The following is a 21,149-nucleotide window of genomic DNA, read 5'->3' on the forward strand; positions in this document are numbered from 1 at the left end:
AGAGTCTACACCTCAAGAGGGCGTTGAGGGGAGGAGATCAAAATGGCAGAGTAGGAGGATGCAGACCTCACTTCCCCCCACAAACACATCCAAAATTCATCCACACGTGGAACAATTCTGACTGAAAACTAACTGGAGACTGGCAGGAACACTCGTCTACAATCAAAGCTATAAGAAAGATCCACGCGGAAACAGGTAGGAAGGGAAGAGAAGCTACTGGGACTCGGAAGAGAAGGGAGATTATGTGTGTGGAGACCCTCCCTGGGGAGTGAGCAGTTAGAACCACATATTAGGCACTCCTGCCCTGGGGTTGGACACCAGGAAGATGCATCCCTTTGGCTGCTTGGAGGCCTGGTAAGACTAAGAGGAGGACTGTGGGAAGACTGGACTCCACTCGTGAGAAACATGTACACAATATTTTATCAGGGTGGAAAGAGAGGGTGGGTTGAAACTGCACAGGTGACTGGGTGGTTTTCCACAGTCGCCCCCGCCTGAACCACAGATTGCTCCAGCCCAGCTTGCTTCACAATGCAGCTCCATGCTGGGGCAAGGGCTCCTGCAGTGCTGGCGCAGGGTGGCCAAGGTCAAAGGAGAACTAGGCTGTGAGGGACAAAGGAGGCTCAGATCCCCCAGTGGTATCTGAGTGTGTGTGTGTTGGGGCTGGGGGCGGGACACAGCCATTATTTCCACAGGCAGCTCAGCAGAAGTAGAAGCATCTGCATCCCACAGCCCAGGCTGCCAGCCATGCTGAGCGCCCGCACAAGCCCTTGTTGCTCCAGCTCTGCTCCCCTCTGGGGTGGGGTGCTAGTTCTGGGAGCCGGCAGAGCAGACGCTTACAGGGATTAGAGCCAGCTTGGATCCGACCCTCAGGGCTTCCGCTCAAGCAACTTGGGACCCACCCCAAGCCCCAATAGGGAAGTGACAGCCACTGAGCAGAGAAGAACCACCCCCCCCACACACACACACAAACACACACACACACTGGGCTCTGACTCTCGCCCCTCCACCTCCAGCCCCACCTCCTGCCAAGACGATAGCTGCCAGCACATCCCGAGGAAGATGGAATTTGTGTTCATATCCCCTGGAGGAGGGCACTGGCAACCCACTCCAGTATTCTTGCCTGGAGAATTCCATGGACTGGGGAGCCTGGTGGGCTGGTACAGTCCATAGGGTCACACAGAGTATGACATTACTGAAGCAACTTAGCACACACATGTTCAGATCCGGGTCTCCCACCAAAGCCAGTGGCACATGCAGTGGGTACAGGTGTGACCCAACACTAGGATATCCCTTCAAGACCCCTTCATGTAGGTAACTGTTTCTCCTAATTTCACAGAGACAGAGAAAGATAAGCAAAAGAAAAAGAGAGAAATTTGTTTCAATTGAAAGAGCAAGAGAAAATCCCCTAAAAAGACAACTAATGAAGCAAAGAGTAGTAATAAGTATGGTAACTGGATTAGGGAACAGAACAGATAAAAACAGTGAGAATTTTAACAAGGAAACAGAATCTATAGAAAAACATCAGTCAAAAAAAGAAAAAGAAAAACATCAGTCAGAAATGAAGAATATAATAAAACACACTAGCAGGAATTAAGAGTAGACTATGTGATATAGAAGAATGAATGCATAAACCACCCAATCAGAACAGCAAAAAGAAAAATAAATTTAAAAAATGAGGACCGTCTGAGACAGCATCAAGTGTACCAATATTCATGTTATAATGGTTCCAGAAAGAAATGCGGGAAAGGGTTTGAAAATGTATTTGATGAAATAATGGCTGAAAAATTCCCAAAACTGAAGAAGGAAACAGATAACCAGGTACAGGAAGCACAGAAGGTTCCAAACAAGATGGTCCCACACAGACCCACACCAAGACATATAATAATTAAAATGGCAAAAGTTAAAAGATAGAGAATTCCAAAGGCAGCAAGAAAAAAACAGAATCATGTACAAGAGAAACCCTAAAGGTTATAAGCTGATTTTTCAGGAGAAACTTCACAGGCCAGAGGGAGTGGAATGATATACTTAAAGTGTTGAAGGGAAAATCCTGCAACCTGCTATACTCTACCCAGCAAGAGCATCATTTGGAATAGAAGGAGAGACGTCCCTAGTGGTCCAGTGGTTAAGACTCCACACTCCCAATGCCGAGGGCCCCAGGTTCGATCCCTGGTCAGGGAACTAGATTCTGCATGCCACAACTAGGACCCAGTGCAGCAAAACACATAAATAATAGAATAGAAGGAGAGATAAAGATTTCTCAAGTGAGCAAAAGCGAATGTTGTTCATCAATGCTAAACCTACCCTACAAGAAATTAAGGGATCTTATCTACGTGGAAGCCATAAATCGATCACAAGTGTTTAACAAAACAGAAACCAACTCATGGTATAGAGAGCAAACTAGTGGTTACCAGTGGGGAGAGGGAAAAGTGGACGGGTGGGATAGAAATAAGGGGATGCTACTTACAAAAGCTGGAATCAAGATTTCTGGGAAAAGTATCAATAACCTCAGCTATGCAGATGTCACCACCCTTATGGCAGAAAGTGAAGAAGAACTAAAGAGCCTCTCGATGAAAGTGAAAGAGGAGAGTGAAAAAGTTGGCTTAAAGCTCAACATTCAGAAAACTAAGATCATGGCATCTGGTACCATTACTTAATGGGAAATAGATGGGGAAACAGCAGAAACAGTGGCTGACTTTATTTTTTTGGGCTCCAAAATCACTGCAGATGGTGATTGCAGCCAGGAAATTAAAAGATGCTTACTCCTTGAAGGAAAGTTATGACCAGCCTAGACAGCATATTGAAAAGCAGAGACATTACTTTGCCAACAAAGGTCCATCTAGTCAAGGCTATGGTTTTTCCAGTGGTCACGTATGGATGTGAGTTGTACTATAAAGAAAGCTGAGCACCGAAGAATTGATGCTTTTGAACTGTGGTGTTGGAGAAGACTCTTGAGTGTCCCTTGGACTGCAAGGAGATCCAACCAGTCCATCCTAAAGGAGATCAGTCCTGGGTGTTCATTGGAAGGACTGCTGTTGAAGCTGAAACTCCAATATTTTGGCCACCTTATGGGAAGAGCTAACTCATTTGAAAAGCCCCTGATGTTGGGAAAGATGGAAGGCAGGAGGAGAAGGGGACAACAGAGGATGAGATGGTTAGATGGCATCACCGACTCAGTGGACATGAGTTTGGGTAAACTCCAGGAGTTGGTGATGGACAGGGAAGCCTGGCGTGCTGTGGTTCATGGGGTCACAAAGAGTTGGACGCAACTGAGTGACTGAACTGAACTGAACATACTAAATAAACAATCAACAAGGATGTATTATGCAGCACAGGGAAATATAGCCATTATTTTGTAACAACTTTAAATTGAGTATAATAAATAAAAATAATGAATGACTGTGCTGTACATCTGAAACTATACAATATGTAAATCACATATCAGTTCAGTTCAGTTCAGTTGCTCAGTCGTGTCCGACTCTTTGCGACCCCATGAATCGCAGCACACCAGGCCTCCCTGTCCATCACCAATTCCCGGAGTTCACTCAAACTCATGTCCATCCAGTCAGTGATGCCATCCAGCCATCTCATCCTCTGTCATCCCCTTCTCCTCTTGCCCCCAATCCCTCCCAGCATCAGAGTCTTTTCCAATGAGTCAAACTCTTTGCATGAGGTGGCCAAAGTACAGCTTTAGCATCATTCCTTCCAAAGAACACCCAGGACTGATCTCCTTTAGAATGGACTGGTTGGATCTCCTTGCAGTCCAAGGGATTCTCAAGAGTCTTCTCAAGTATACTTCAATAAAAAGAAATAAATAGAAAGATGAATGGCAAAAGAAAGAGGGATTAGGGTTGCATGCTAAGTGGCTTCAGTCATGTCCAACTCTTTGTGACCCTAAGGACAGGTCGAAATGGTGCTTACAGAGACCACATATTCTGTGTTGTAAGTGAAGTGGAAAGAGAACCCCCAGCCAGCCAGCCATCCATAATGGACATAATCTGAATCCATTTGACAGACCCAGCAACTGAGCAGGGTGGAAGGAATGATGTTCTCAAAGAAGGGTGAAAGCTAAAACACATGTTTTTATTGTACAGTCTTAGAGATTTTTAAATGGCAATTAAAAATCTCAATGGGGGCTTCCCAGGCTCAGCAGTAAAGAATCCACCTGCAATGCAGGAGTCGCAGGAGACATGGGTTTGATCCCCTCATGGAGAAGATGCCCTGGAGAAGGGCATGGCAACCCACTCCAGTATTCTTGTCTGGAGAATCCCATGGACAGAGAAGCCTGATGGGCTGCAGTTTATGGGGTTGCAAAGAGTTGGACATGTCTAAAGCAACTGAGCACAACACAGCACAGAAATCTCAATAACTTTCCAAGGGTCAGCCTAAATAAAGCCGGGGATACTGGGAGCAACCAAGGAACCTTGGGATGAGTAGTGATGAAAGCGTTGTGAGTTAGTATCTTTAAGTCTATGGTGTGTGTGTGTTTATAAGAGAGAGGAACTTAATGATTTACTTTTCTTTTTTCCCAAGACTTCCTTTTCCCAGTGGGGTGAAGAACATTGTCCTTGAACAGTAAAATAAAAGGGAGCTCTTGATTTACCAAAGTGAAAGCCAAGAGTGTCTGAGGTTTTGGATACAGTCCTTTTTATTTGAGAGGTTAAGTATTTCCTCAAATAAGTACATATATTGTTCAATGGAGAGTAAAGATTTTTGTTGTGTAAACTTCAGTAGAATTATGATTCTGGGACTCTGCTTTTACCATGGGGCCTAAAAGGCAAATGGCATTCTATTTTGTAACTATTTTAAATGACCAATTCTCTGTTTTTTATTTAGTTAAGCTGATTTGTAATTTAGGCTGGAGTAGTGATGTGGTAGTCGCTCAGTCGTGTCCAACTCTTTGAGACCCCATGGACTGTAGTCCGCCAGGATCCCCTGTCCATGGAATTCTCCAGGCAAGAATGCTGGAATGGGTAGCCATTCCCTTCTCCAGGGGATCCTCCCAATCCAGGGATTGAACCTGAGTCTCCCACAATGCAAGCAGAGTCTTTACCATCTGAGCCACCAGGAACTGGAGTAGAGATCATATCAAACTAGTCAAAGATGTGTTAGGAGGGATATCAGTAAGGGAGATGGCTTTCTATAGAGAATTCACTTTTCTTCTTGGAAAAGATGTTGAAAATAGAGATCCTATTTGTAGAGAATGGGAGTGGGGAGGGAGTTATCTGGGGGATGAAGTGACCCTGGGCTCCTATACTTTGGATTTTGACCAGTGAAAAAATTCTGAGGCTCATACTGACTTTCCTCCACAGAGGTTTTGCTCTTATTTTCTGCCAGGTTCTTGAATGCATTGCAATCCTATGACCACATTAGATTAAATTCATTACTGGATTTCTTTTTTACACCACACAGATAATGAAAATTCTGGCCATAATTCCCCAAGAACTGGCTTGTGGTTCAAATTTTCCACCTACACCTCAGGGGTCCATACAGACAAAGTCTATTACTTCTGTCTGATGTCTGTTTCTTATTTGCTCTTACACTGAGAATGGAGCTTATGAAACCAAGTAAGACCCTATGGGGATCCTGGGCATGAAAGCCTTTCTGTGTCCCTTGTTTCTTGTTTGTAGGGAATAGGCTTCAGTCTCCATGACCTTCTCTGAGTTCCAAAGAGCAAGTTCAAAGGGCTGCTAATTAGGGAAGGAAGGCAATGCAGAAACAAGGGAGGAGCAGTTAAGAAACAATAATACAGTGCTGGGACAGGATCCTGTCCCATCTCAAAGGATAAATATAACAATATCTTTGAGCTCTTCTGCAAAACTAAAACCCCCAACAAATGGAAGATGTTAACCACTTGATGAAGCACCCTTCATTCCAGAGAGAAGGTCACAGTCTGATAATCCTGAAAACCACGGAAGCTCATCAGGAGATCACCTAAGCCCAGATTAAAGGAATGTAGGCCCTGCACACACCCTGACCCTTATCAGCAACCCCCGCTTGAACCATTGCTATAAAAGCTCCTCACCAAATCCCCCATGTTGGGACACAGTTTTGAGGGCGTTAGCTATGTTCCCCTCTTCCTGGCAAAGCAATAAAGCTACTGTTTTCTACTTCCACCCAAAACTCTGTCTCTGAGATTCAGTTTGGCACCGGCACACAGAGGCCAAGTTTTGGCATCACTTACGGAAGTGTTCTAGCTTTATTTAAAGGTATTGTAGACCTTCTCCAGAAAGGTCAGCATTGAGTCCTTCTTGATCTGTGATTGCATAGTGTTCATCACATCAAAAAGTGGAATCTAATTTCCTATCTCTTGAATCTGGTCTGGGCTTAGTAATTTGCTTGGACAACAGCATACAGCAGAAGTGACATTCTGGGACTTCCAAGACTCGGTCATGACAAGCCTTGAGGCTTCTGCCTGAGTCTTTTGGACAATTGCTCTTGAGATGCTCACTCTTAGAACGTGACTGTCATTCTGTGAGAAGACCAAACTACCTGGAGAGATAACATGAAGGTGTTTTGGTTGGCAGGCCTGGCCAAGTTCCAACCAATAGCCAGCATCAACTGCCAGCCACATGAATGAGCCCTCCCCGGGGGACAGCCGAGGTTTCAGATGACTCCATCCCCAGCTTCCCTCCAGATACCACCCAGGAAACTCCCCAAGTGAGAACTCCCCAGCTGAGTCCAGTCAACCCACAGACAGAAATTAGCAGGCAGACACCGAGGAAGAAAAAAGTAAAGGGAATTTTAATTGAGGGACATGGATAAAGACACAAATAAAATCTGGTGCTTTTTGAAAACTGTAAGCACTCTAATGTGGACTGGTGGACTTACAGGTATTTAGGGGGCCATGGGAAACCATGACAAACTTCTGAGAGAAGTGGTATTAATTAATACAATGACTAAGCCACCTGTGTGTGAGAACTGTCACTCTAGAAGTAGCTTATAGGCTAGATCTTCAGCATAAATATAGAACCATGTTCTAAAGCTAAACAGAACTTATTCTTGATTGTCTTCAATTATAAATGATTCATTCTTCTCTGCTAGAGGAGTTAAGTGCAAATTAATTTTATTAAGTTTTCCTGCAAGGAAATGACATAAATCTACGAGCATAGGAGCCATTTACTTTGAAAATCTCGGTCTTTTCAGCTATCCTCAGATTTCCTCACTCTGGCCACATTTGAACTTGTGCTTTTTAGTTGTAGCTGACTCACCTCTTTAAAGAAAAACAAACAAACCCATACCTGGAAATTCTTATTGAGTATAATTGTAGTCTGGGATGATCGTCTTTTTTTTTTTTTTTTTTTTAAGCTTCATCAGTTATTTGGATGAAGCATATTTTTAGATCCTCTTTTCAGAACCACACAGATCTCCAGTTACCCTCTTGGGAAGTCAATCATTTTTTATAAACAGTTCTCCGTTTAAAATTTTAATATACTCCAAAATAGCTCTTAAGTATCTGAGTTCTGCTACAAAGGGAAAAATAACTCTAAAAAAGAAGTGTGCTTATAAAGGAAAGAGTGTTTTAATGAAGAGTCCCACGACCTGGGGTCTAACATCATCTCAGACACTTTCCAGCTATGTGACCTCAGGCCAAGGACTTAGCTCTCTTGGCTTGGTTTTCTCATCTGTAACACTGGAACGACAATACTCACTCCCATCTTGCAAAGTGATCCTGATGACAAAATCCTTGTCACTTGAAAACCCACGTCAAATCCTTTTGAAACCCACCAGCCCCCGCAGAAATGTCAGCTATTCTATGCTACTAGATGTTTTGCATAAACAGAGTTCATATTAATCAACTTACATGTTAAATGCCTTTGGGGAGTCTGCCCCTTAAACGAAGCCAGGCAGTGAATCTTTCCTTAAAGTAAATAATTAATTTGTGACGTTAGTCCCTGATTTTTCTGTTCTTTGAATTTTGCTATTTTGAGCGTTCTGAAAATAGGGCACACTCGAGTTCCTACTTAAAAGATTGCAGTGATTATGCTGAGTGTAATGCAATGCTGGACAGAGGGAGCTCTGATGTTGGCATCAGCTCATGTGATGAGTGACCAGCAAGCCTCCCGGAATGCCTCCACGTGTCCCCCAAGGGCTCCTGGAACACGACTTCTGTCCTCTTTATGTATGAAGTTATGTCACGGGAGCTTAATTTATTATGACTCAAAGCTACTCTGAGTCTCCTTAACCTCTTCTCAAATGCAGGCATCTATAAACAGCTTGTTTCATAAATATAGTTAGCCATTTCCAGAAATATGGCAATAGAGCCATAATCTCAAACGAGAAAGGTTAGACTCTCGAAGCTGTGTGCTAGAAATTAAGAGTGATCCAAAGCTGGTTGAATTCAGTCCTGACTATTGGTTCTTTAGGGAAGCTTGAAATGCATAACCTTAAACCAGAGGTTATGGGGTTTATTTCGTGTTGCTTTTTTTTTTTTTTTTTTTCATTTTACCACAAGGCTGCACTCAGAATAGTGAGGACTAAGCTATGGGTCACATACAAGACTCAAAGCTAAGGTTCTCAAAAACAGTTTAGTAGGAGTATGGGGGAGTCGGGGGAGGTGGGTGGAGTTGGGGTGGGTAGAGGGTGGAGGAGTTGGGAGTGGGGATGGGGAGGGAGGTTGTGGACTCACAGTCTGGGAGACCAGCATTTGAACTGTGGCTCTGGATTCACGGGCAAGGAAGGCAATCTCTAGAACCTTTGACTTTCTAATCTGTAAAACTGAAAATATTGAAATCTCACAGTGTTGTGAAGATGATAATCTGTATGACATTAGCTAGCCAAGTACTGGCTACAGAGGAGGCATTCAATGAGTCGTGCTTATTGTAGTAGAGTGAACCAGTAGGGGAGAAAAGAGAGTTTTTTAATTAAACTGATGAAGATGGATGCAGTAAAATAAGAAATCTATTTGTTTTTTGTCCCTGGATCCTAGCTTGAAAGAAAAGTCGCTCAGTCGCTTTGCGACCCCATGGACTGGATAGTGCATGGAATTCTCCAGGCCAGAATACTGGAGTGGGTAGCCTTTCCCTTTTCCAGTGGGTCTTGCCGACCCAGGAATCGAACTGGGATCTCTTGCCATTCCCTGAGCTATAAGAGTGTGTTTCTCACAAGTGCCCCTTTCAAGGACACAGAGTTTATGCTTACGAGGTGCCTTAGAGTAGGATCCCTAGACAGCCTTGGGGTGACTGGGAGAGGGGCAGAGGGAAGTCACTAGAAAGACAAAGTGATTAAGGGTTGGAACTTTCAGCACTATCCACTAGACGCGGGGGTGGAGTGGGTGGGGCTACAGATGAAACACCGGAAATGCCCTTGAACAGTGAAAGCTGATGAACATCTAGGGTGATGAGTGTCTGGGACACGTGCGGAGAGGACAGTGCACAAACAGCTCCATGGAGACAGACACTCTGCACTTGGGACCCTTCTGGATCCCTCTGTACCTCTTCATCTGGCCGTTCATCTGTACCCTTTAATATTCTTCCTTTTTTTTTCCCCAAATGATCAGAAATCTGTCTCTTTTGTTTTTTGGCTGCCCTGTCAGGCCTGTGGGATCTTAGTTACCTGACCAGGGGTCAAATCTGGGCCCCTGCAGTGAAAGCTCAGAGCCTTAACCACTCGGATGACCTGGGAATTCCCTAATAAACTCTTTGTTGTTCTTTAGTCTCAAAGTCCTGTCCAACTCTTCTGTGACCCCATGGGCTGTAGCCCACCAGGCTCCTCTGCCCATGGGATTTTCCAGGCAAGAATACTGGAGTGGATTACTATTTTCTTCTCAAAGGGATCTTCCTGACCCAGGCATCGAACCCAGGTCTCCTGCATTGGCAGGCAGATCCTTTACCACTGAGACACCAGAGAAACTCAATAAACTGGTAAATATAAGTAAATGCTTCTCCTAGTTTTGTGAGCCACTATGGGCTTCCCAGGTGGTACTAGTGGTAAAGAATCCACCTGCCAATGCAGGAGACATGAGAGACGGAGGTTCCATCCCTGGGTCAGGAAGATCCCCTGGAGAAGGGCATAGCAACCCATTGCAGTATTCTTTCCTGGAGAAGCCCATGGACAGCGGAGCCTGGTGAGCTACCGTCCACAGAGTTGAATAGAGTCAGACATGACTAAAGTGACTTAGCTAACACTTTAGCAACTTAACCAAACTGAAGGAGGAGGTCAGGGGACCCTCCAATGTATAGCCAGTTAACAGGTAACAACAGGAAGCACAGGTAACAACTTGGATTTGCAACTGACATCTCACATGGGATGGAGGAGGGCAGTCTTGAGAGACTGAGCCCTTAATCTGGGAATATGATGCTCTCTCCGGGTAGATAAAGGTCTGTCTAGTCAAAGCTATGGTTTTTCTAGTATTTGTGTATGGATGTGAGAGTTGGACCATAAAGAAAGCTGATCGCTGAAGAATTGATGCTTTGGAACTGTGGTGTTGGAAAAGACTCTTGAGAGTCCCTTGGATTGCAAGGAGATCCAACCAGTCCCTCCTAAAGCAAATCAGTCCTGAATATTCACTGGAAGGACTGATGCTGAAGCTGAAGCTCCAACACTTTGCCCACCTGATGCAAAGAGTGGACTTATTGAAAAAGACCTGATGTTGGGAAAGATATAAGCCAGGAGGAGAATGGGATGACAGAGGATGAGATGGTTGGATGATGTCACCAACTTAACGGACATAATTTTGAGCAAACTCCGGGAGATGCTGATGGAAAGGGAAGGCTGGCGTGCTGCAGTCCTTGGGGTTGCAAAGAGTTGGACATGACTGAGCGACTGAACAACAGCCAGGTAGATAGGGTTCAGTTCAGTTCAGTTCAGCCGCTCAGTCATGTCCGACTCTTTGCGACCCCATGAATCGCAGCACGCCAGGCCTCCCTGTCCATCACCAACTCCCGGAGTTCACTCAGACTCACGTCCATCCAGTCGGTGATGCCATCCACCCCTCTCATCCTCTGTCATCCCTTTTTCCTCCTGCCCCCAATCGCTCCCAGCATCAGAATCTTTTCCAATGAGTCAACTCTTCACATGAGGTGGCCAAAGTACTGGAGTTTCAGCTTTAGCATCATTCCTTCCAAAGAAATCCCAGGGCTGATCTCCTTCAGAATGGACTGGTTGGATCTCCTTGCAGTCCAAGGGACTCTCAAGAGTCTTCTCCAACACCACAGTTCAGGAGCATCAATTCTTCGGCGCTCAGCTTTCTTCACAGTCCAACTCTCACATCCATACATGACCACTGGAAAAACCATAGCCTTGACTAGACAGACCTTTGTTGGCAAAGTAATGTCTCTGCTTTTGAATATGCTATCTAGGTTGGTCATAACTTTCCTTCCAAGGAGTAAGCGTCTTTTAATTCCATGGCTGCAATCACCATCTACAGTGGTTTTGGAGCCCAAAAAAAAAAAAGTCTGCCACTGTTTCCTCTGTTTTCCCATCTATTTCCCATGAAGTGATGGGGCCTAATGCCATGATCTTCATTTTCTGAATGTTGAGCTTCAAGCCAACTTTTTCACTCTCCTCTTTCACTTTCATCAAGAGGCTTTTTAGTTCCTCTTCACTTTCTGCCATAAGGGTGGTGTCATCTGCATAGCTGAGGTTATTGATATTTCTCCTGGCAATCTTGATTCCAGCTTGTGCTTCTTCCAGTCCAGCGTTTCTCATGATGTACTCTGCATAGAAGTTAAATAAGCAGGGTGACAATATACAGCCTTGACGTACTCCTTTTCCTGTTTGGAACCAGTCTGTTGTTCCATGTCCAGTTCTAACTGTTGCTTCCTGACCTACATATAGGTTTCTCAAGAGGCAGGTCAGGTGGTCTGGTATTCCCATCTCTTTCAGATTTTTCCACAGTTTATTGTGATCCACACAGTCAAAGGCTTTGGCATAGTCAATAAAGCAGAAATAGATGTTTTTCTGGAACTCTCTTGCTTTTTCCATGGACCAGCAGGTGTTGGCAATTTGATCTCTGGTTCCTCTGCCTTTTCTAAAACCAGCTTGAACATCTGGAAATTCATGGTTCACGTATTGCTGAAGCCTGGCTTGGAGAATTTTGAGCATTACTTTATTAGCTTAGAACTGAGTTTACTGCTTTGTGGTATTGGAAAAACACACATTAGAACAGATAAACAAGAAAGAGCATATACACAATTATTTAATATAACTGTTACATGTCACAGGAAATGAAGGAATTGAAGACCTGGAAGAAATGTTTAGACCTGAGTGTTTTCATGCTAGGTTTGATAAAGAGCTAGCAGAAGTATGACAGGTTAAGGAATATGAGATGAGTGGAGTAAACTGGGAGAAACCTGGCAAGTTCTATTCAGATTCTTCTTGGAGTCCCTTTATCTTCAGAGAGAAGAATGCCTCTTTCCTGTGGGTATGAGAAGGGCACCCCTAACATGAAAGTTTTGTGAGGAGTTTTCAGGGAAGAGGGGTCAAGGAAAGCATTGGAGTGACCTTCCTGCTTTTGCTGTTCTTTCAAATTTTCTCGGCTCCAAATATTCAATATGCCAAGATGCCATATTTTGATATATTGTGTCCTGAATTCCATCAAACTGCAGGGTCAGAACATTTGAACTTTCATAGTATTGTAAGATAGTAATGAAAGAGGGAAACATAAAGAATCCCAGCTCAGTGTGTGTGTGTGTGTGTGTGTGTGTGTGTGTGTGTGAGTGTGTGGGGTCATTTTGTAGGTCAAAAGGGAAACATTTCAAGCATTGGATGAAAGTTCCAGCCTTTGTGGTTTTTGTGAAATGCTCTGATCTAAATACCATCAACCTCTATCTATAAATCAACTTGAACACAGTCATTTTGCAGGAATTTTAGGTTTAGGCCATTGGGGTGGTAGTGGTAGTTAAGTCCCTAAGTCATGTCTGACTCTTTTTTGAGCCCATGGACTGTAGCCTCCAGGCTCCTCTGTCCATGGGATTTTCCAGGCAAGAATACTGGAATGAGTTGCCATTTCCTCCTCCAGGGGAACTTCCTGACCCAGGGATCCAACCTGAGTGTCCTGCATCTTCTGCATTGGCAGGTGGATTCTTTACCACTGCGCCGCCTGGGAAGCCTGAAATGATCTTACACATGCAATGTGTTAAATGACCACCATTTATTTGAATGTTAAATAATCAACAATCCTCTAAATATCCTCAGGCTAATTACATAACTAATAAATCAAATATATAAATTTAATAAAGTGAATTGTTTCAAATATTTAGACATTGCAAATCTATTTAATCTAATACTTCTAAATGTTAAGTTGAAGTCACAAATATATTAGACTTGTAAATGTTTTAACACCTTAAGAGACAATATTTAAAGTATCATAGTGATTAAAAATCAGTTAAGTTTACACTAAGCAAGTAATAAGATTGTTAACATTATGGGGGAAAAATCCTCCTCTTTTAAAAATGTCAAAAATTAATTCTGTTAGTCTCAAAAACATACAAGCAGCTCATGCAACTCAATACCAGAAAAATAAATGACCCAATCAAAAAATGGGCCAAAGAAGTAAACAGACATTTCTCCAAAGAAGACATACAGATGGCTAACAAACACATGAAAAGATGCTCAGCATAACTCATTATCAGAGAAATGCAAATCAAAACCACAATGAGGAGCCATCTCATGCTGGTCAGAATGGCTGCTATCCAAAAGTCTACAAGCAATAAATGCTGGAGACAGTGTGGAGAAAAGGGAACTCTTACACTGTTGGTGGGAATGCAAACTAGTACAGCCACAGTGTGGAGATTTCCTTGAAAAACTGGAAATAGAACTGCCATATGACTCAGCAATCCCACTGCTGGACATACACACTGAGGAAACCAGAATTGAAAGAGACACGTGTACCCCAATGTTTATCAAAGCACTGTTTACAATAGCCAGGACATGGAATCAACCTAGATGTCCATCAGCAGATGAATGGATAAGAACCTTATGGTACATATACACAATGGAATATTACTCAGCTATTAAAAAGAATGCATTTGAATCAGTTCTAATGAGGTGGATGAAAGTGGAGCCTATTATACAAAGTGAAGTAAGTCAGAAAGAAAAACAGCAATACAGCAAATTAATGCATATATATGGAACTTACAAAGATGGTAATGATGAGCCTATATGTGAGACAGCCAAAGAGACACAGATATAAAGAATAGACTTTTGGACTCTGTGGGATAAGGCAAGGGTGGGATGACTTGAGAGAATAGCATTGAAACATGTATATTACCATGTGTGAAATAGATCGCCAGTCCAAGTTTGATGCATGAAACAGGGTACTCGAAGCTGGTGTACTGGAACAACCCTGAGGAATGGGATGGGGAGGGAGGTAGGAGGGGGGTTCAGGATGGGGGACACATGTACACCAGTGCCTGATTCATGTCAATGTATGGCAAAAAACCACCACAATATTGTAAAGTAATTAGCCTCCAATTAAAATAAATTAATTAATTAAAAAAATAATTCTACAGCTACTGAACAATGCACCTTACTATCAAGAAAAATTTCCCACAAGTGAAATGTACATATTTACCCTTACATCCTTCCCAGCACAAGACCTTATGCATAAATTATGTCAACAGCTATTTATTCAACTGGATTTTATATTTAGAACTTTCCTCAAAGCACTGGTATTATCTTCTCCAGTTTTACAGATGAAGAAATAGAAGCATAAACAAGTTATAGTATCTTGGATTCCAAACAGCCCCTTGCTCAACCCTCCTGCAAGCAAAGCTGCATTTCCTATTAGTCAGAGGGTTCCTTCTTCTCTAATCTGATGGAGAGGTAAGCCATTGCCAGGCCTGCCAGAGGTCAAGTGATGCATAATAAACAGAATACACAAATAACTCACTGGGATGTGTATGAGCTAAGGCAGCCATAACAAAATTCCACAGATTGGGTGGCTTAAACTACATTTTCTTACAGTTTTGGAAGATAGAAGTCCAAGATCAAGGTGCTATCAAGATTGGTTCCTGGTGTCAACATTATATTCTCAGGAGGCAATGATCAATCAAACTGTTTATCTGGGATCAAAGAATTGCAATTCAGGGTACACAGATTTGATTAGAAACCTAAAGAGTGTCCCCTAAGGAAGTGACAGTCAGGGTGTTTTTAAATACAAAAGGAAATGCTTGCATAAGTTGTTTACAAAAAAATTTTATTGATGTTGGTGCAGAAAGCTTGCCTTGGCTACACAAGATTTGGTTGCTAAGGCGGTCACTAGACAGAAGCCTGTTAACTGGAGCAAGTTGCAAGTATTCTTGCAGAGTTGTTGGAATATTTGCAACTTGGCCTAGCTCAAAAGTTCGCAGTCCCACCGAGTGAGGACATACATCAGGCCCACCTTGATGTCCTCCCAGCTCCACTGAAAGCCCCTTAGTATAAGTGATCCCATTTTATTTCACCTTTCACACTGGTGAGGTCTCTCTTCCTGACTTGTAGATGACTGCCTGCTGCCTGTATCCTCACATGGCCTTTTCTGTTTGCACAGAGTGTGAGGGAGTTGGGGGAATAGGGTGGGAAGGGGGCTCTGCTCTCTTCTTCTTATAAGGACACCAGTCATATCAGATTAGGGTCCACCCTTAGGAACTTAATTACCTCCTTCAGGTCCTGTCTCCAAGTAAAGTCATATTGGCAGTAGGGCTTGAACATATGGATTTTGGTGTTGACATAGTTCATCCATAGGAGAATGCAACAACTAAGTGGAGGCCAAGCCCCTGAAGGCAACAGGACCCTCCTCAGCCCAATGGTTCTGGATGCTTCTTGATGGCAGATTCCACTCTCCTCGTGGGCTGTATGAACTCAGAGCTTGGGATATGCAGTTTATTGAGTCTATGAAGACTAAGAAAGGTGTTAGGAAGCTTTGTTCTTTGTATTTTTGATCTTGTGCATAACTTTCACTCTGATTGTTGGTTGGTTTGCAAGCAAACTGAAGGGAAGAACATACAGAGTCCAAAGCATCATTTCTGCTGATCTTCAAAGCCAGACTCTCTCTTACGACTTTTTTTTTTGTTTGCCTCACCACAAGGCATGTGGGATCTTAGTTCCCTAACTAGGGATTGAACCCATGGCCCCTGCATTGGATGAGCAGTGTCCCAATCACTGGACCTCCAGGGAAGTCCCATGATAACTTCTTGCAGAGGCAGCATGGCACAGTGTAAAGAGCCCTCTACCTGGGAACAGAAGTCCTGGGCTCAAATCCTAACAGCCTTCTGTAACTCATAAGCCCCTCCAGGTTTGGGGCTCTGACTCCGTGCCCTCCCTCACCCTCACTCCTGACCCCTCTTCTCTCTAACTCCCTCTAGCAATGCTGGTCTCCTGCTTCCTTCCACATGAGGCCAACAAGCACGCTCCCACCACAGGGACTTTGCAACAGCTATTTCCTCTGCTTGGAATCTCTCCATCAGGTATTCATGTGGACCACTCTCTTACTTCATTTATTGTTGTTGAGTCACTAAATCGTGTCTAACTCTTTGTGACCCCATGGACTACAGCACACCAGGCTTCCCTGTCCTTCACCATCTCCCAGAGTTTGCTCAAACTCATGTCCATTCAGTTGACGATGCCATCAAACCATCTCATCCTCTGTCGGCCCCCATCTCCTCCTGTCCTCAATCCTTCCCAGCATCAGGGTCTTTTCCAACGAGTCAGCTCTTTGCATCAGGTGGCCAAAGTATTGGAGTTTCAGCTTCAGCATCAGTCCTTCCAATGAATATTCAGGACTGACTTCCTTTAGGATGGACTGGTTTGATCTCCTTGCAGCCCAAGGGACTCTCAAGAGTCTTCTCCAGCACCACAATTCTAATGCATCAATTCTTTGTCGCTCAGCTTTCTTCATGTATTACTTCACTTAAATGCCACTCCTCCCCCCTAGAAAGGCTCTTCTCTTACGACACTACCCAAAACCACTCTACCCACACCCTCCCCTCATGTCCATCAGCTCTGTCCCCACACACTGTTTTATTTCTCCTTGTATTTATCACCACCTGACACTCTTGTATATATTTATTGGTTTATGGTTTGTCTTCCCCAGTATACTATAAACCTCCCAAAGGCAGATTTGTTGGTTCTCTTCATTGTAGCCCAGGTCTAGAATAGTCCCTGAGACAAGGAAGGCACTAAATGAATGAATGAGGCACTTAACCTGTTTCCTGTTTCCTGAGCTGGCTCTTCCTCACTTAGGTGCTGCTCTCAGGGGCCTCTGGCCTGCCCTTGGCCTCACGGAGCTCTCTCATCTCAGACCGACCTTGACCAGCATCACCCCACAGCCTCTAGGGCCATGTCAGCTTCCTGCTTTCTGCAGATAATGGGTGGCGGGCTGCCATGAGTTGTATGAAAGTTCCAGAAAGTCCAGATTCCCCGAAATGGTGGCTTTCCCCTGAAATGGTAGGGGGTAGGGGGGTGGATGAGGAAAAGCAGGAGGCTCAGGGCCAGCTGACCTCTTAAAGGCCAGGAACCAAACTGGCAATGGCAGGCGTTGCCTTGAGAGAGGAGAGGCTGGGAGGGGTTTGCGAAATACACAGCACAAGGCAATCCATTGTCCTGTCCATATGTGCCCAAGATAAAAGTGCCTCTGGAATAAAAAGGCAGAAGACAGCAGATGAAGTGAAAGTGCCTGAATGAGCCCCAGGATCAGTGCAAAAAGGAAGAGATTAGAAGCTCTGTGAGAGAAGGCCTGCTCACCACTCTCTCCCAGGTCCTAGGGCAATTCCTGGCACATCACACGGACTCCATCAACTTGTAGTCTGTTGGAAGATTTGTTTAGAGGGCACTGGGTAGGTATGTATGAGATGAGACCTATCAAAGGTGGCACACGGTAAATACATTGAAGATGGACAGTGCCCAAATGAGAGAGCTGCTTAAAAGAGGCATCCGTGATGAAATGGAAAGTCAGGCAGCCATAGGGTCACAGCCTGGTCCCAGTGGTAATTGGCCATAGGAACCTGGCTGTTGTTATACAGTTGTTCAGTTATGTCTGATTCTTTGCGACCCCATGGGCTGCAGCATGCCAGGCTTCCCTATCCTTCACTATCTCCTAGAGTTTGCTCAAGCTCCTGTCCATCAAGTCGGTGATGCCATCCATCCATCTCATCCTTTGTCACCTTCTACTCCTCCTGCCCTCAATCTTTCCCAGCATCAGGGTCTTTTCCAATGAGTCAGTTCTTTGCATCAGGTGGCCAAAGGATTGGAGCTTCAGCTTTAGCATCAGTCTTTCCAATGAGTATTCATGGTAGATTTCCTTTAGGATTAACTGGTTTGATCACCTTGCTGTCCAAGGGACTCTCAAGAGTCTTCTCCAGCACCACAATTGGAAAGCATCAATTCTTCAGCACTCAGCCTTCTTTATGGTCCAACTCTCACATCCAAACACGACTACTGGAAAAAACTTAGCTTTGACGAAGTAACCTGGGCAAATTACTTAATTCCTTTGTGCTTTATTTTTCTGGTCTGGAAAATGGGTACAAATGTTACTCACTTTGCATCTTAATTACTGTATATGCAAGAGCCCAGCATGGCCCTGACATGCAAAGGGCAGTCTACTGCAAGCAGAGGAGAGAGGAGAGGGTAAAAAGGGCTTAAGTGGAGATGTGGGGCTGGACAGGGAGAGAGCCAGAAGTTGGTGGAAAGGATTCAAGCTGGGGTCCCCACACACACACATGCCCACCATGCAAACAGAGGAAAGGCCATATGAGGACCCAGTGAGAAGGTAGTTGTCTACAAGTCAGGAAGACAGACCTCACCCACATGAAAGGTGAAATAAAATGAGGTCGCTTATGTCAAGGGGTTTTTCAATGGAGCTGGGAGGATATTAAGGAGGTGGGCCTGATACATGTCCTCACTCGGTGAGAAATGAGGGTTATAGAGAAGACTGCTGCTGCTGCTGCTAAGTCACTTCAGTCGTGTCCAACTCTGTGCGACCCCATAGACAGCAGCCCCCCAGGCTCCCCCGTCCCTGGGATTCTCCAGGCAAGAACACTGGAGTGGGTTGCCATTTCCTTCTCCAATGCATGAAAGTGAAAAGTGAAAGTGAAGTCGCTCAGTCGTGTCCGACTCTTCACGACCCCATGGACTGCAGCCCACCAGGCTCCTCCGTCCATGGGATTCTCCAGGCAAAGTACTGGAGTGGGGTGCCATTGCCTTCTCCGTTCACATGTAAGTGATATACAGCAAACACTGTCTGACTTATTTCACTAAACATAATACTCTGTTATCCATTCATGGTGCTCCAAATGGTAGTATTTCATTCTTTTTATGGCTGAGTAATATTCCAACACACACACACACACACACACACACACACACCACACACACACACACACACACCATCTCTTTAATCCAATCATCTGTCAGTGGGCACTTGGATTGCTTCCATGTCTTGGCTATTAAAAATAGTGCTGTTTTAAACACTGAGATGTTTGTATCTTTTGTAATTACAGTTGCTGCTGCTGCTAAGTCACTTCAGTCGTGTCCGACTCTGTGTGATCCCGTAGACGGCAGCCCACCAGGCTACCCCATCCCTGGGATTCTCCAGGCAAGACGCTGCAGTGGGTTGCCATTTCCTTCTCCAATGCATGAAAGTGAAAAGTGAAAGTGAAGTCACTCTGTCATGCCCGACTCTTAGCGACCCCATGGACTGCAGCCTCCCAGGCTCCTCCATCCATGGGATTTTCCAGGCAAGAGTACTGGAGTGGGGTGCCATTGCCTTCTCTGATAATTACAGTACTGTTCTCATTTTTTTCCAGATATATACCCAGGAGTAGAATTGCTGAGTCATATGGTAGTTCTATTTTTAGCATTTGTCCTTTTCTGTCTGACTTATTTCACTAAACTTAATATTCTCTAGGTCCAAACACTTAGGTGCAAATGGCAGAATTTCTTTCTTTTTTATGATTTCTGGATTTTGTAAGTTCAAGATAGATATCACCTTGGCACTCACCGGGAGCACTGTTGAACTCAGGCTTATTCCAGCTGTGCAGGATCTGAGTCATTTCATCCATGACTTAATTTTTCATCAGGCTCTTTGCATGCTGAGTGAAAATTCTCATAGCCCTTGTGTCAGACACTTTCTCCAAGGACCAGCTTACCTCCTGTGAACAGAGTGTCCTGTGTTACATGCTGGAGCAGTCACCCCAGATTGGGAGGAACTCTTTTGGGGAAGGTCAACTATAGATTGGCACTTGGCAAGAACATTTGCCAGTGACTGAACAATTGCAACAAGGGCATTTGCCATCTGCCTCTGCGGAGACCGCACCCTGTGCTGCTGCTGTTGACCTTTAACACCCCTGAGGGAGTTCAGGGTGGAGTGAGGCACTCTGTGCGCCAGGGAATCTGGAGGGACAGGTCTTTAGATAGTTAAATATTTTCAGGAACTGATTTCATGATCCCAATCTTTGCATGTTTTCACATCTAGAAAAACACTAAATCCCTGCATGATGACATCAGGTCCTCGTGACTAGCAGAAAAGCTCTTGTAAAGTAAGAGCTTGACTACACTGAACACTCCTTTCACCAAAATCTTATATATTGACTTTTCCCTACTACCTCTTTGGAGCAGGCTCTAGAATTGAGGTGCTATCTCTCAGGTTGCAGTCCTCATTTTGCCCCAAACAAGACTTAACTTGAAACTCTCAAGTTAGGCATCTTTAGTTCACAGGAACAATGTAATCACTATCACTCATGAGTACCTGGATCAAAACCATTTCCACAGAAAGTGTGTGTGTGTACTGAGTCGCTTTGGTTGTTTGTGTCTTTGCCACCCTATAAACTGTAGCCAGCTGCGACTGGCGCACTTAGCATGGGCAGCCAGGAGGAGCTACCCCATGTCCGAGACCAGGGGCGGCGGCCGGGAGGAGCAACCCCACCTCCAAGGAGCGGTGGCTGCGCTGGCGCAGGAGGGCCTAGAGGAGCTATTCCATGCTCCAGGTCAGGAGGGGCGGCGGTGAGGAGATACCCCTTATCCAAGGCAAGGAGCAGAGGCTGTGCTTTGCTGGAGCAGCCGTGAAGAGATACCCCACGTCCAAGGTAAGAGAAACCCAAGTAAGACGGTAGGTGTTGCAAGAGGGCATCAGAGGGCAGACACACTGAAACCATACTCACAGAAAACTAGTCAATCTAATCACACTAGGACCACAGCCTTGTCTAATTCAATGAAACTAAGGCATGCCCGTGGGG

This window comes from Bos indicus, chromosome 12 (assembly GCF_029378745.1).
Source record: "Bos indicus isolate NIAB-ARS_2022 breed Sahiwal x Tharparkar chromosome 12, NIAB-ARS_B.indTharparkar_mat_pri_1.0, whole genome shotgun sequence".
NCBI classification, from domain to species: domain Eukaryota; kingdom Metazoa; phylum Chordata; class Mammalia; order Artiodactyla; family Bovidae; genus Bos; species Bos indicus.